Raw genomic sequence first — 17,627 nt, forward strand, 5'->3', positions numbered from 1 at the left:
CGAGAGAACGAGAGGAAATGAGCGGTAGAGCGATTGTACGCGCTGCAGGCGAATGAGAGAACGATTCAGGCGCATTAATCTACGTGATTCTGACCAGAACGATCAATCCACCCTTCCACATGTATCTAAACCTCGACACATCGCGCACAGTGAGCTCTTGCTAAGCTAAATTAGGTCAAAATCGTTAGTCTTAATGTAAATTAGTTTGCATCGTACAGTCAATTTTATTTAATACATTATGGTACAGTTCATAGATTTTTTAGTGTTTGAACAATTTGTGACACAAAACATTAACCCTCTGTATGTAATACCGAAAGGATTCAACGTCTGCGAGAATGCATGCTCCTGGTTGTGTGTTTGTGTCGTGTCTGGTGTGTATTCCGCACGAAACGCGAGCTGCCATCAAACAAGAAACGTAGAGAAGAGCGTGACTAATAAGCATGGATTGGGAAAACAGAATCACTGCTGACTCCTTCGGATCATTTGTCTTCTGAAGCTGGAACCGTGAGCATCGTATTTCGTATTTCGTGTTCTTCCGAGTGTTGCGCGTTCTCCGATCTTCTGAGCCGATCTGTGAAGATTTGAGTGTGTTTTTGAATTAGGCCGTTTGTCGATGATCAAAGTTTCGCTCCATCGGATGTGTACTTTACTCCGGACCGTTTGTTAGTGCGGCGCATGTTAAAAACCAATCATACGGGAAATTATGTCTGCGGAAAACTGACCATTTCGAGGCGCCGTCGGTTGGTCAACGGTGTACGGGTACGTCATTCGGAAAGGAAAACGCCAATTGGAACACAATAAACAGAAAACCGACCGGGATGAAACGATACTGTTTTGCAACTTTTCTCTCGCTGGAAAACTTCAGGCCAAACGTAATCGACTTATCGAGAAAAATGGGTGAATAATTCGACTTATTAACTTACACCCACAAATTATCCGGTTGAACCCCGTTTATTGTATCGCAGTGTTTTTACTAATGTTATGGTGGAACCAATATCTGAATAGGACAAGTTTGTTTGATTTTCTCAATTGACAACAAAAACACACACAATTGAAGAAAAGGATTTACGGAAAACAGGCAACACGAAAAGCGTTTGAAGTGACTCGTAGTAATTTGTTATTTATTGAAAAAGATAAATAAATCAAATTGAATCATCAATCGATCGCAAGACGATATTTTAGCGAAACACAAAATATGACAGCTTAAACCAGTGCTGTTTTGGAGAGAAACATCATCAAAGGTTAACGCTGCGTGCTATTATGGTTGTCTAAATAATTGCGGTCGTGTTTACCGTCGGCTTGAATTGAATTATTTTAATATTTACGCAATACTAATTTGGTGCTGTTAATTAGCTGAAAAACACACACATTTGTACTCATTGAAGTGCTATTATTCGTTTGTTATCCAGTTTTCAACTGCAGGGCAGCGAAAGTTTCGATTATTCGAATCATTTAAATCACAAAGGTAAGCATAACTGAACTACTAATTATTTTCTCATAAAAACATTTGCGGCGAATCTCGTTCATAAAAATATATTGATTTTTTTTGTGTAACTTCTCAGACATTTGAAATGTTGAATTTCTTCTTACTAAAAAATATTACTGTTTGCGGCCATAGATATATTTCAAAAACTTTTGTTTTTGATCGGCAAAAAAAAGTATTTTCTTTTCAAAAAGTGAAAAATAACTGATCTAAAATATAGTAAATATGAAAAAAATACAAAGCCTATTTTAAATTTGTGACACAATCGCCACCGTTAACCCAGAGAACAATTATGAGTATTAATTTTTACAAGAGGTTTTTTGAGTCGAACAGTTTTGTTTCTCTCGCTTTCTTCCGAATAATAACTCTAATTCTTAGTTTAGTTCCAGCTTGTTGATCCGATTGTCTCTATACGGTTACCCAGAAATGCAAATGAATAGAGTTTTACTAATAATGTTTATTCATTTTTTGAATCTTTGATTAAAGTTTCGGCCGGTTTTTTTTTCTAAATAGTAGTAGATATTACGTGAGTGAATCTTAACAATATTATATCTTTACGCATATTAACATACACTAAGGTTGCTTTTTACGCGGGGGATGCGTTCCAAATTTGTATGGGCCCGCGTAAAAAACGATTTTTTTGAGTTGCAAATATAACAAAGAAAACCGTCCTAAAACGTTCAAACCTCGTTTGAATATGATAGTGGCCAATCTAGAGACCAAAATGCAATATTTTAAATTTTGAGTATTTACACCAAAAATTGTGAATTTTTTTGAAAACTGATATATGATCAATCGTGGCCTAAAACGGAAAACGTGATTGAAATGAGGTCGATATCTTGTACCGTTTTTGAGTAATAGAGGAAAGCAACCCGCGTAAAAGCAACCTTACTGTACTTCATTTCACTTAATGATTACATAATTTTGCTAAATTACAAAATTTTTTTTTATTCACTTGACTTAATTATTGATTGCAAGTCGGGTCCACTGTATAAAGATTGATTGATCTGACTTGTAAACTTATTTTTTATTAATATATGCAATTTCATGTGCTTTTGGATGATTCTTAGTTTCTATAAGTTTGAAATCCTATCAGTGTTACAGTCCTAATAATAGATTTTTGTTAATGCCTAAATTTTGCATAGCAGCTTTTTCCGCCATTTCTTTATATTGTCTGGTTTGAAAGTTCGACTTGAATTAATTTTTTTTTCTAATGTATATGTATAAATATCTTTGAGATGTCAAAAAATATGTTTTTTTGGATTTTATTTAAGAAATAAGTGACATCGTGCCATCGATTATACTTAATCTATTGTAGGGTTACAAAATGATATAAGGAAAAGTGCAACATATAAATTTAAAGTGCATGCATATTTTGACATGAAGTCAATTTGTCAAAGTATTCTGAATAACCAGGCCCGAACTTAGCGCGCTTAGTTTAAAAAGGCTGCTTGTAATTGCACTCCGTGATTGGTCGACCCAACATGATTGCAAAATGAACCGGATGAATGGTGCTTGGAACTAGCCTTACATTCGTTAAATTTTTACTGGTTTACAATACTTTCATCATTGACCAATGACGATGCCGACTATGACCAAAAGGCTGTACTACTTGAGAAGAAAATGAATATCATCATCCCGTTTTGTTTAGAGATATAATAATAGTTATGATTAAAGTCCCATGCATACGAAGCCTAATCGTCCTATCAATAATAACCGTGATAAGCAATGCGATCAAATATGTCCTAATTCCGCGCACGAATAATAAATTTTAATCTTCATAGTAAAGCTCTCGATAAAAAGCTAAGCGAATCGATTAACCGACAGCCTGCGACCACTATGGTGCACTAGTCAAGTCAATTAAACCAGAAGAGTAGAAAAGTCCCGATAAAGCAGTCCAAGCAGGCGAAATTTACTCCTACTGTCAGTGCGACGTGAGATAGAGCGTTGAATATTTGTTATTGGGTATGTGATCGAATCACAACACACCACAAATTTCAAAGAGTAATTTGTACTTGTCTTAATGAATCCATTGTTTTTACTCTAATCTGATTAAGATCTATTCAGTTTGGTATTCTTCTGCAAAATGTCAAAAAGTGAGTAATAATGATGAGTGACATTTAAATATTTACCCACATTTTAATTATTACTATATTTGCTCAGTATGAGTTATCATCCGGAGATCAGTTGGCATCGCTTTTTATTCAGTAAATATTTGATCTGTCATCGAATCAATAATTTCTTATTTAATTATGTTACCAACACTATACAACAATATTCCACAATAATTTCAACCAAACATCAGTAACACAGAGGATTTGGAAATATATAAATTAGCTCTCATTGGTGGTATTGGGTTATTTAGTTGTTGTTTAGAGTATTTTTATCTCATTTGAAAAAGCTACATTTTCCAGGCAAAACGTGATTTTAGAATTTTTCTAACATTCTTCAATTTTTAAAACACAAATTAAAACTGCTCGAAATCTCTACAATGACAGTTCGCCCATATACAAACTGTCATTCATGCGATTTAGAGATTTTTCTCCTTTTAAAAATCGAAAGACAATGATATAAAATTTTAAAAAATCACGTTTTGCTCAGAAAATTACTCTCATTTAGCTGATATATGAATCAGAAATCCGTGAATAGGTAAACAACCCAATTGTTGGTGATGAATTCCCCGCATTCCCCATGTGCCGCATACAATAAAGCCATTAAGGTAGAAGACACTAATGTATTTAAAGAAAATATTGTTTCAATGTAAAATAAACAAGTTTTTGACTGTTTTTAATTTTTTTTATTCATTGTGTCAGATTTACAAAAAAATCACAGGAAGGTTGTATGCAAAGCCACGACCGCAAGGTTGAAGTAGAATACTTTTACAAGAAAGATAACTCGGCTGCTTGCGTGTCAGTCATTTTTTTTCCAGTAAATAAACGTTGACCGTTCATTGGCAGTATTGTAATTTCTTTTTGTTTGATATTTTGAATGAAGTTCATTGAATATTTTTAAATTTTGTGCAAATGAGAAGTTGAAGTGCTGCCGAATTGTAATATGCACATTTAATACGACATCATCAAACGGGAACGGAACAAAGGCTACGGTTACGCAAAACGCGAATGACGGCGCGATGCGATTCGTCTTACCGTGGTGAAATGTACAGCTCTTTTTAAGGCGAAGTAAACCTATACATTTCAACACATTTCGTCTTGCCGAATCGCATCGCGCCGTTATTTGCGTTCTGCATAACCGTAGCCAAACACTAAGCGACGCACGTAACACGTAATAATAGTCAGAGCATGCATGTAGATGAAGATAATTAACTTTGGATTATAGCGCAAAACGAGAAAATATTAACTCTTCAAATATTCATTCAAATTTCTGTTGTTCAATTTAATATCCGATGAAATGTCTGTTTATTATCTGACGAAGTTCTTATATAGGCCAAATGATGCATTCCCAATTTACTAGGTCCATAACTCTGCCGACCGTGCATGGGAAAGCAATCGTATAACGACCAAACAGAGGTCGAATTTTGTGTTTTGACAAGGCTTAACGATTTTCAATAGTACAATAGTTCGAATGATAAAATTGCAATTAAATGCATCTGGAAGGAATCTTAGAAGATTTTCTAATCGATTGCTGCAAAAACGATGGAAATCCATCGAATACTAACCGATTTATTAGCATTTGAAATTGGACATATTTCTCACTTTTTTCAGTTTTAGATTTTCATTTCACATCCCTATGTAGCCGAACTTCCTGAGAGAAGTATTCTACTTCAAAAAACAACATCAAAATTTATTATCTTACTTAAACTGGGTAACTTCTACTCACTTTCATTGCTCATTGGCTTGCACGGACAGGGTAAATAATACTCAGTTTTTGACGTAGTCTTACTAAAAAATGAGTAACCGTAAAAGTACCCAAACTAGGGTACCTCTGCTTTTAACAGAAATGAGTGATATCTTACTCAGAATTGAATAACAAAAAATTAGTGTGTGAATATTGGCCCTGGTTTGGTTTTTGCTTGTGAAAGTGAAGGAGGGAAATATTTTTGCTCTTGTTTTCACACATAAATTGACAATTGGGTTGTTTAGCTGCTCACGAATTTCTGATTTTTATTATGTACTAGCTGACCCGGCAAACTTCGTCTCGCCTATTTTAGTGTTCAATTTAATAATTTTAAACAATTCAAATTCATTGATTCCTTGCGATTTGTCTATATCATTTGAAATGATTGGTTTTATCGAAATGACAACATCCTCGACTTTTGGCTTTTGTACATCACCTCTTTTCCGGAAATATATTGAATGCATTTCAGTTATTTCCGTTGTTTTTTAGAAACTGAAAGTGGTCATCTTCAAATTCAAAATGGTGTCCAGGGTCAATGCTTGGCTTCTAAACATCATTTCGATTCTGGAATTATCCATATGTAGTAGTATTCGGTTATTTTCAGCTGTTTCCCAGAAGTTGCCATTTATTGGTGTCTGAGGACAATTTTTAGCTCCTTGCATAATTCTGGATCCGGTGATACACATATTAGGTGGTATTTGGTCACTTCAGGCTATTTTTCAGAAACCGTAAGTCGCCATATTGGATTTCAAAATGGCATTTGGAGACAATTTCTGACCCCTGAGCGTCATTCTGGTTAAAGAAACACTCATATTTGGTGGTATTTTGTCATTTTTGGCTGTTTTCCAAACATCGGAAGACGCCATCTTACAATTCAAAATGTTGTCTGAGGTCGATTTGTGGCTTCAGTGCGTCACAACAATTCCGGAAATATCCATATTGGGTGGTATTTGATCATTTGCCGCTGTTTTCCAGAAACCGGAAATCGCCATCTTGAATTTCAAAATGGTATTAGGGGACAGTTTTTGGCCTCTGAGCGTCATTCTAGTTAAAAAAACATTCATATTGGGTGGTATTTGGCCATTTTCGGCTGTTTTCCAGACAGCGGAAGTTGCCATCTTACAATTCAAAATGTTTAAACCGGAAGTCGCCATCTTGGATTTCAAAATAACATTTGAAGAAAATTTCTGGCCCCTGTGCGCCATTCTGCTTTAAGAAACACCCATATTGGGTGTTATTTGGTCATTTTCGGCTGTTTTCCAGACACCAGAAGTCGCCATCTCACAATTCAAAATTTTATCTGAGGTCGATAGGTCGATTTGTGGCTTCAGTGCATCATAAAAATTCCGCAAATACGCATATTGGGCTGTATTTGGTCATTTGCCGCTGTTTTTCGGAAACCGGAAGTCGCCATCTTAGATTTCAAAATGGCATTAGGAGACAATCGTTGGCCTCTGTGCGTCATTCTGGTTTAATAAACACCCATATTAGTTGTTATTTGGTCATTTTCGGCTGTTTTCCAGACACCGGAAGTCGCCATCTTACAATTCAAAATGTTGTCTGAGGTTGACAGGTCGATTTGTGGCTTCAGTGCGTCATAACAATTCCGGAAATATCCATATTGGGTGGTATCTGGTCATTTGCCGCTGTTTTTCGGAAACCGGAAGTCGCCATCTTGGATTTCAAAATGGCATTAGGGGACAGTTTTTGGCCTCTGAGCGTCATTCTGGTTTTAAAAACACTCATATTGTGTGGTATTTGGTCATTTTCGGCTGTTTTCCAGACACCAGAAGTCGCCATCTTACAATTCAAAATGTTGTCTGAGGCCGATTGGTGGCTTCAGTGCGTCATAACAATTCCGGAAATACCTATATTGGATGGTATTTGACCATTTGCCGCTGTTTTTCGGAAACCAGAAGTCGCCATCCTAGATTTCGAAATGGTATTTTGAGATATGCCAGAAGAAGGAAGGGTGTCGAATCATTAAGGACATGTCAGTTACACCTAAAAACATTCACTTGCCAAATTTGGTTATATTTGCTTAATTGGTTCTCGAGCTGTGCGAAATTTGAGTTTCAATTGTTTGGGACCCCTCCCTTATAGAAGAGGGAGGGGTGGCAAACCATTATGGATATATTTGTTACCCCTAAAAACATTCACCTGCCAAATTTGGTTCCATTTAATTTGTTAGTTCTCGAGATAAGCAGAAATTTGTGTTTCATTTGTATGGAACCCCTCCCTCACAGAAAAGGGAGGGGAGTCAAACCATTATGGACATATTTGTTACCTCTAAAAACATTCACATACCAAATTTGGTTGTATTTGGTTGATTGGTTCTCGAGCTGTGCGAAATTCGTATTTCATTTGTATGAGACCCTTCCCTTTTAGAAGAGGGAGGGGTGTCAAACCATTATGGATATATTTGTTACCCCTAAAAACATCCACCTACCAAATTTGGTTTTATTTGCTTGGTTAGTTCTAGAGATGTGGAGGAATTTGTGTTTCATTTGTATGGAACCCCTCCCTTCCAGAAGAGGGTGGGGTGTAGAACCAATATGGACATATTTGTTACTCCTAAAAACATCCACATGCCAAATTTGGTTCCATTTGCTTGGTTAGGTATTGAGATGAGCTGAAATTTGTATTTCGTTTGTATGGGACCTCTCCCTTCCAGAAGAGGGAGGGGTCCCAAACCATCATAGGAACCTTTCTCGGTCCCTAAAACCTCTACATACAAATTTTCACGTCGAGCGGCTCGGTAGTTTCCGAGCCTATATGGATCAGACAGACAGACAGACAGACCGACAGACAGACAGACAGACCGGACTGCATTTTTATAGGTATAGAAGAAGAAGATAATAGTGAAAAAACGCCATCATAAACGTCAGTGCCCTTTTCCAACATCACAAGAAAACTATTTCGTCTTCATGCAATGTCTATTCTGTCTTCCTCCGTTTTTCCATTATTCGTGAAAAAATGAAAGCCAAGTCACCCGACAGACGCAGTGAAAACGTGTTCATTTGACATTCACTGTTCCAAATTTCCTGAAAATTTATTACACTGAGTTTCAGTGTGTGAACTGTTATGTTGTTAACTCGGTTTGTGTACTGTACAGTAGCATTGCGCGACTAGTGATGGATGAGGAAAATACTGCCCTGGATGAAATTTTAGCGTTCAATCATAATAGCGACAGCAAGCGTCATGTTGATAACGTCATTTTTGCTTTACCAAAGGAACGGTGAATCTAACCAAAAGAGGGTTTTCAGAAGATTATATTGCGTGATAAAAATTCTAGTGTATTTGAAAAAGCGCAGCAATCATTGGATGTGAAAATTGAAAAAGATTGCCTGTAGTTTTCACAGAATTACGGTAGTGAAAATGATTTTTATCAGCTCTGGCCCCCACAACAAGTAGTACCTGCTCACGAACAAAAAAAAAAAACAGGTTAAAATACCAAAAAAAAGAAAATTTACTGAGTAGACACTAGACCATTTTGTGAACTCACTGGTGTCACGGAAGTTGCTGATGTTGCTGTTACTTTTTCGTGCGTTATGTCAGCGGTGCAGTGCTTCCTGTCAAAAAATCACTTACAAATTGTGTTTTGAAACGTCTCGTATGTCGAATTCGTTTTCGCGGTGTAGTTTCACTTTTTCGGACTACACTTTGCAGCTTGAAATAAAATATTTTCAGTGTAGTTGCATTGGTATGCGTAATAATAGGGATAGCTGTCAATTTGTTTTGTTTTGGTCGCTATCGCCATCATCATTTTGTCTCGTTTTCATTTCATATGTCCATCTCACAAATGTGCTTAAAAAAATTTACCTGACACTTTACCACGTGGAACGAGAACCAAAACAAATTAGTTTTGACACATAAGTGTGAATGTGTTGGTAACTCCCTACAGTACACTCTGCTTTTTCGGGTGTAGTCCGGGACAGAAAAAGTGTAGTCAGGGACAGAAAATGTGTAGTCAGGGACAGAAAAAGTGCAGTCCGGGAAGTGAAATAAAACATTTACGGTGTCAAAAGTGTAGTCCGAGTGTAGCTACACCACGAAAATGAAAACGACATTAAAATGGTATATTCACACGCGCACAACGTTAGCCGTGCTGCCAGAGCCTCTTCTGTATTCTGAATAACAAGGTTCGAGGTTGAAAGAATTCTCAAAGGGAGAATTCTAATGAAAACTACCGTTTTCATTGTTTTTTTTTTCGAGTAACACAGAACAATCAGTTTCCCTAAACTACCTTATATTATCTCAGCGAAACTCCAAAATCTAACGTAATAGAACTTTTCGACAATATTAGAGAAATATTTTGACGAAAACATTAGCAAAATAAATTGGTTTATGTCAAATTTTCATTGCTCCGCAGTCAGAACTCCCTGATTACTGTTGTTAAAGTCAAATTGACACAAGATTTTCATAAAACATGGAGAAACATTAGAACAAAAACAAAAAATAGATAGCGTTTTCACAGGTGACGCATTAACTATTACCGAGCCTTGTGCCTTTGAAAATTCGAAGCGGTTGCTCGAAGTCGGCCATTTGTCGATACAACACCGTTTCGCCTCGAGGATCAGCTACGAATTTGTCATAAAATCTAAACATTGCTACCATTGCATTTTCGGTGAGCGGTTCGAATAATCTGCATTGTTTGGCATTTCAAAGATAATGGAAAGTGTACATAAGTGGAAACGCTCGTCAAATGAATCATCAAACTGTTTACCAAAGGTTCAGCTATTGAACTGAACACTCAACTTAAAGTTTCCCGAGTTCGGGGGAAAAAACTTATTGACACTGAAAACTTTTATTTTAGTGCACAGCAGCTGCTTTAAATGGCTTTTTTTTTATTGGTAACATTCGGACATCGTCTACCGGCAGCCGAATGATAATTTAAGATACGACCAAATACCATAAAGTACTGAATAGGCGAATCGTTTTTAATAGAGAAGAAAAAAGCTTGTATTGATTCATATTTTGCTACCGAAAATTTTGTTAGAAATAATTTGAAAATATTTTCGGCATCCAAAGTCACCTACTATACAATCAAATTCAGCTTAAATCGGAAGTACTGTAACCGAAATCAGTAATATCAATAGCCATTGTGATTTCTTGTAAATCTCAGTAAAAATTTTATAAACCAAATGGAATGTCAGAAGAATTCTAAATTTCTGCAGATATTAAAGCTGAATACTTGACAAACTTAATCTTCCTCGAGAGCCTCCCCAAACGCTCGGCCGGTTGAAATTCTATCCAAGTTAACCCAAAATCCCAAAAGAAATTTTGATCTATAAACGAGCCAACACAGTAAAAAAAATTGAATATCACACGTCACGTAAATTACACAGTGCAACAAAAATTGACTTTTTTTTTCTGCCTTGGTTTCTATATATAATTTTTTGTGTATTTGGATGCAAAACCAAATTTCCCCGAGTTTGAATAAATTTCAACTTAAGCGGCAATAATGGCGCCATTTTGAATTTTTGAGAAATCGAAAATTTTCGATGTTTTCTCGACGCCATTTTGTTTTAAGACCAAATATCAAAATTCTAAGAGTTTGTCCAAATATTAGCAAAACAGATCTTAAATCAGACAAAAATTGAGCTCAAAACGGTGATTCTACGAAAACGGTATGGTTTTAGTATATTTCACAAAGCAAAATAATATCGAGAATGTTTGAGTATACTGGTAATACGTCAATATCTAAAAGTGGTAGTCAAATTATGTCATATATTGATTAAAAAAGCCTCAGGAATCAATTGGTAGGTGTGTGATCCACGTAAAATGTCAACAACATATCAATTTTGCCCCAATTCCCCTACAATACTAAAATAGGTTTATCTCGACGTTAGATTAACTTATTTGAAATCTGTTCAATGTAATATCAAGAGTGTAAACGTTACTCAGAGATACAATAATAATTTGTCTTTACATGATCCTCTCTCTTCTGCGGAGAGTATCTCCGAATTTTGATATATGGTCTTAAGAATATCTTAGCATTTTCATTTGTGGTCTTAAACCAAAATGGCGTGAAAAACATCGAAAATTTCCGATTTTTCAAAAATTCAAAATGGCGCCATTGTTGCCCCTTAAGTTGAAATATGTTCAAACCCGGTGAAATTTATTTTCACATCAAACTCCATCAAAAAATCATACATAAAAGCCAAGGCAAAAAAATTATTGCCCAGTGCTATTTTCTCATTTGAATTTCAGTTACTTCTGACGTAAACCACGATGTTGTTTGAAAATTATGTGCATAAAATATCATTTGAAATTGTGTGAAATATTATGGAATTTTCTATCATAAGCGATGGAGGTAAATCTTTATATGCGATTCGATATAAACTTTGGCACTTTTATCTAACTGTGTCGAATCTTAAAGATTTTGGATTTGAAGTGTGTGATTTTCTTTCGCTAGGTTCGGAACGGTGAGGAGCGGTTCAGTGCCGCTCTTGCAAAAGAGCCGTTTCGCCCACCCCTAAAACAAACCATACAACCAAAAGCCGAAAAATCGGTCCAGCTGGTCTGCTGCAAATAGATCAGGGACATATTCAGCTCAGGAACACATTGAGAGCTTTTGGTTCTGTTCGCGGTTTCAAGATTCAAAGTTACACAGTGGATGGAAATACGATTTTTTTAAATGTTGCTCTATAATAATATATTGAAATGTGGAATATTAGGCTACACATATTAGGTTGTAGCAGCAGTTCACAGGAACAACTTCAATGAAGACATAAAATCTTATTTTATATCAAAATAGGTTCAAAATTACTATTAAAATATCAGTCGCCAAATAGTAACCCTACTTGTGAGAAAAAAAAAAAATAAAAAAAATTGAATAGCCACTAGTTTGCGTTTTAATACAGTTTTCTTTTACTGAATTTGCCCATTTTAAAATAAAATAACAAACTTTAGGTTAGAGTATTTTCCGTTGAAATTATCCTATTCCTCTTTTACCTAGCGTACTAATGATGCTAGCAAAACCAAGCGCAAACTAGTTCGATGGGTGGACTTCAATCCATTCAACGCTAATAATAATGACAATATTTATCATTGGCTCGCTTCTTTCTGGTCATACGAGCTGTGCCAGCGGGGCGAACGCAAAAGTGTAAACAAAATCCACACCGTGGTGCGCGGTTCATTCATAAAAATGATCACGCGAGACAAATGGTTTATGTGTGGTACACTTATAGCAAGAGCGGTCACCCACTCTTTCGTCAACCTGTCCCGCGGTTTCTGCTTCGCTTCTTTGCCGCAAGTCTGACAGCTTGTCGATTACCTACCGGTTGGCGGAGGGAACAGGAGGAGCCATGCATCATGGTGGAGAGGGGTCGCTACGAAAAAGGTACTCGGGGTTTCGTATGTATGAAATTTGTATGGGCGCGAGTGGGGTTTACGATTACGACAATTCGCCCCGCTTTGATTCCGTTTATCGAAACTGAGCGGACGGGCAGCAGTAACTGAAGCTGGGAGTTTTATTTCGCACATACAGACACACGTATATATCCATATATCTACAAAACCACCGCGCCGGGAGAGTGAATTCATTTCATTTAATTCTATCCACTTATGGCCAGTTGACTGGAACAGAACGGCCGCTGTAAAGCCCATGACGATTTGGACGGTGTGAAGAAATCACCTCCAACCTGGTAACGGGAATCTGAGCGCAGAAATTGTAGCCTATGGTTACCATATCGGTTTCATTTTCTGTCCGTACGGTATGGTGCTATGGCATTGGTAAGGATTCTTGCTCGTCGGTTTAGCGGTACTTTGATGTTTGATTTTGATCTACCCAATTGGTTTATATAATACATACAGTTAAAAAATGGACAGAAACCTTTTGTGATTTGAAATTTTAAGAAAATTAAAAAGCATTGAGCAATAACAGTCCTAATGACAAGAAAGGGGCTGAAACCGAAAATTTATTGATTGTTGAAGGTAAAGTTTATGGTTCTATTTTCATCTCATTAAGTAGGGATTTACAGAAAATTTACGAAATAAGCTCCAAAGCTCTACGAAATCACTGAAGAAATGAACAAAATACGCTCCCCTACTCATATCGAATCGATCAGCGGATATATAGTAAACTTGGCGAGATGTATCCGATATGCTGTAAAATTAACCATTTTCTACTGTAGATAATGTAACAACACTTTCATATTCGTCACATCTCTTAAAACGTTGCTACAATTTTCGTACCAGCAATGCCCAATTTTCTATTTTTAATCCTGAACAAAAAACAATGGCAAGCCATTCACTATAATACAACTGCGTTCAGTAAAGTTTCATTCGTAAAAACAAACATTTTCATGAGTGGTTGAGAACATGAGGTGCATTTGTTAAAAGTGTATCAGAAACCATGTGATGAAAAATAAAAACGAATATTTGTTTCGGTTTCTCAATAAAGCTGAAATAAAATTACTAAATTTTTATTGCTTGCATCATGTAGATTTTGAGGCTTTGAAAAATTGTCGACTGTGCAGTGTTAGTTAAAGTGACCAAACAGAAATAAAGGTTTAATGCAAGACCCTCTGGAAAACCCTCCGTAACAAGAAATCAACAAATATAAGCAGCTGCACTACAACTGAAGCACAACTTGAAAGTTCTAAAAAAATCTCATCGTCTCAAAACGGTGATGTTTTGCATAGACATAAGGAATCTATGAAAATGGTCGTAAATTTACATACTTCCAACATGTCACTCGACTAAAGCCGAAATTCAAATATATGGTCATTTCATATGGAGTGACCACGAAAAACTACAATAGACATCGACCGTTGGCTCAAAGTTGGGGGAATCATTCATCTAGGGTCACTTAAAAAAAAAAAATACAAATTTGCTGTCGATTGGATTACCTCCTGCTCTGCGGGACCCCCTCTTTATTGCAAAATAACGCATTCTTCGGTCCAAATCTCTTCGTTACCTTTTTACATTGTATAGATGTAAGACATCCAAAAAATACTGATAGGTGATTTTTAAAGGAAATAAGCCAAGGAATAAATATTATTTTTGATCGGAAGTGTTGCAAGATAAAATAATTTTGTATTTTAAAACTAAATTTGCTTTTTTCGGCAAAGCCAGTCACTTTTGTTTTGAATACCAAAGATTCATTGTGTTTCTCGGAAAATTTTTAGAAACACTTATTAACTCGAGGATAACCAATCTCGAGTAATAGCATTTTTACGAAAATAGTTTGAAATTTCTTAAATTATTTTTGTCATAATTTATAGGCACAAGCCGTCCAAAAAAAAACTGTCAGGTGTTTTTGAGTAAAACAAACCAAGAAATGATCCCCCAGATGGTCTTGAGGTACGATGCTGGCCTGACAAGCCAGTTGTCGTAGGTTCAAGTCTCGGCGCGGGAGAGACTGTTAGTGTCAGTAAGATCGTAGCGCTAGCCCCGCAATTGTCTTGTACACTAAACAGTCGCCTGCGAAGTCTGTGTATAAATAAACAGAAGGTCAAGTTCCGAATCGGAATGTAGCACCAAGACTTTGCCTTTCAAACCAAGAAATGGGAAAAAAAAATTTTTTCGACCGAGAGGGTTGCCAGATAGAAAATGAAACTTACATTTTTGGCAAATGCAGCTGATTTAATTCTAAATTTGATGGTTTCATCGGATTCCTCGGAAAATTTCACGAAAGAAACACTTATCACTTCGAGGTAATATGAGCCAATCTCGAGTTATAACCTTTTCACGAAAATAGTTTTAAATTACTTAGGCTGATACAATATTCGAATTCTTTTTATGTCAAAGGTAAGCAAAGTTAGCCAAGGAGGGGCGAAAAAAAGTAACACCGAGAAGCAAAAAAAAAGGAATATCTTTAATGAAAAACATCACTTTATCAAAGCAAAGCCTTGGTGCTACATTCCTTATCGGAGCTCGACCTTCTGTTTATTATACACAGACTTCGCAGCCAACTGTTAAGTGTACAGAATGGGGCTAGCGCTACAATCCTACTGACACCAACAGTCTCTCCCGAGCCGGGACTCAAACCTCGAGTCTCTTGAGCATATATCAAAGGAGGGGTGCACCCAGTAGGAAAGTATTATTATTATATTTTAGTTAAAATTAAAGTTTTTGAGATACAACTTTCCAAAGATGTTACCTATTGTTCCCTTCTCACTGAATGTCAGCCAAAGCGCACCTTTTTGAGTAACTTGGTGTGTGAAGTAAACTTCACCTCGGTGCTCACTTCCTTCGCGGGGAAAGTAAAATACGAAGTGCCCTGCCAGTCGTTGCCATCCAGGATAGGTTGAAATAGGTTTCTTCGTCCATCACCACCGTAACGTCGCGATTTGCCGGAAAAATCGGCTTGACCATGTTATTAGGGCGCTGCCGCTGCGCATTGCGAGCAGTTCTGAGACCGGTGGACGGGAGTGGACGAACCAAGCACACGCTGCAATGTAACCACTATTTCCTCGGTCTTCCTCTTCAGCATCTTTTAAAGCTGCTTGGCGCTCAGGGTCCTTGGCCGTCCGAAACCAGGCTTTCTTTCGATACTCTGATTGTTGTCTAATAGCGCAAAGATGTTGTAGATGACAGAACGGGCGTATGCGGTGTCAATGAACTGCCGCACGATGTCCGTTTCTGACGCGACGGGGTACCGTTCTCTGAACGCGCACACTTCTGCACTGTTTTCGCCATCACGGTTAGAGTTCGACTGATAGAGCTGTAAAATTTTTTCTGCTGACTCATGGGTTGATATGATTGATGCTGCATGTGTAGTTTCGTCAGTGCGTGTGAAAGTAAACCCATGAAAAATCGGCAATATTTGCCCATTTTTTACCGCAATCGTTGATTATTTTTCGAAAATGATTAGAAACCTTTAGCAAATGAAGTTTTTTACGCGGATTTAGGAATTTATGCGTTTTTTCACGCGCTTCGTATCCCCCGCGTAAAAAAGACTTTAGTGTACAAAGATTTATTAAAAAAATAAATACTCATGTTTTACTACGCGTGGAAATGCACTTCGGCGTTTATGAGATGTACATTTTTGGGATGTAAATGCCTTACAGCTGCTGAATGTTCATGTTGATGTCATTATTTCGAATATCAAGTATAAAACAAGTTTTAAGCGAGTGTATCACGGAAACGCTTTGTCGTTCTATTAGTAGGGGTGCCTTTGTTGAACCCTTTCATTAATATTTCTTGAATATTTCAAGAATATACTGAATAAAAATTTTCTGGTAGTTTTAAAGTGAGTACTGTTCACTGACTTGACTCTCCAGCTGGTCTCGAGGTACGATGCTGGCCTAACAAGCCAGTCGTCGTAGGTTCGAGCCCTGACTCGGGAGAGACTGTTAGTGTCAGTAGGATCGTAGCGCTAGCCCCGCAATTGTCCTGTACACTTAACGGTTGGCTGCGAAGTCTGTTGATAGTAAACAGAAGGTCAATTTCTGAATCGGAATGTAGCACCAAGGCTTTGCTTTGCTTTTTACTGTTCACTGAGTAGAAATGTATACAGGGTGCGCCATAAATATTGCGACAAAAATGCAAAGTCGGCTTGCTGGTCGATATTTGTTGGACCCAGGAAACGAACAACAATCATCATTGGACCTTCATGCAAGACGGTGCCCTGACTCACACAAAAAAAAATCGTTCAAGACTGGTGCAAGTCCAACTTTCCTTCTGTCATCACCAAGGATGAGTGGCCTCCCAACTCGCCAGATCTAAACGTGATGGACTTCTCGATTTGGGGAATGTTAGAAGTAAAGGCCTGCACGCGAAAACACACAAATTTGGTCGAGTTGAAGAAGTCTCTGCTTGATTTGCCGGAAAGAAATTCTTCAAAATGACACCCGGTCCGCCGTCGAGTCTTATCCTAAGCGTCATCAGAGCTAAAGGAGGACACATTGATTGAGTTGTTGGTTTTTGTTTTTACTCAATAAATTATTTATATTTCAAAAGTTTCTTGTTGAAATAATTAGGGCGCACCCTGTAAATATTGTTATATTTGAAAATTCCATCTGACGCTGCTAGGTTTGACTCACACCGTTTGAGTCCTACAAGCAGAGCCGGATTTAAGGAAGGCCCAGGGGGCCCGGGCCCCGGGCCCCCACATTTTTGGGGCCCCCACAAAACGAGAAAAAGTTCTTTTCTCTATCAAAAATGAGATTCAATCAAAAGTTCAATTTACAGTAAGAAAATTTGAACAGACCATTTCAATCTGAAACTTTCCTTCAGTGTTATTTTTTCGCGAGCACCAATATCACAATTACATCCATACGATTTCACCTTCGATTCTCTTGGAATGACACACATTAACCAGACCGATGTCATGGCAACA

The 17,627-nt window shown here is 37.2% G+C and overlaps 1 protein-coding gene across 3 annotated transcripts in view; it reads left to right on the forward strand.

Annotated features, from left to right (window-relative positions):
• Positions 1-426: 426 nt before the first annotated feature.
• Positions 427-17,627, forward strand: part of LOC129727286 (uncharacterized) — a 91,927-nt gene continuing 74,726 nt past the window's right edge. For 2 of the 3 annotated variants that reach the window (XM_055684964.1, XM_055684963.1), the window contains exon 1: positions 427-1,465. The gene's annotated coding sequence lies outside the window, so the exon portion shown is untranslated. The remainder of the gene's footprint in view (positions 1,466-17,627) is intronic. The other variant, XM_055684962.1, reaches the window with a different exon arrangement.

This window comes from Wyeomyia smithii, chromosome 3, assembly GCF_029784165.1.
Source record: "Wyeomyia smithii strain HCP4-BCI-WySm-NY-G18 chromosome 3, ASM2978416v1, whole genome shotgun sequence".
In the NCBI taxonomy this organism is placed as follows: Eukaryota; Metazoa; Arthropoda; class Insecta; order Diptera; family Culicidae; genus Wyeomyia; species Wyeomyia smithii.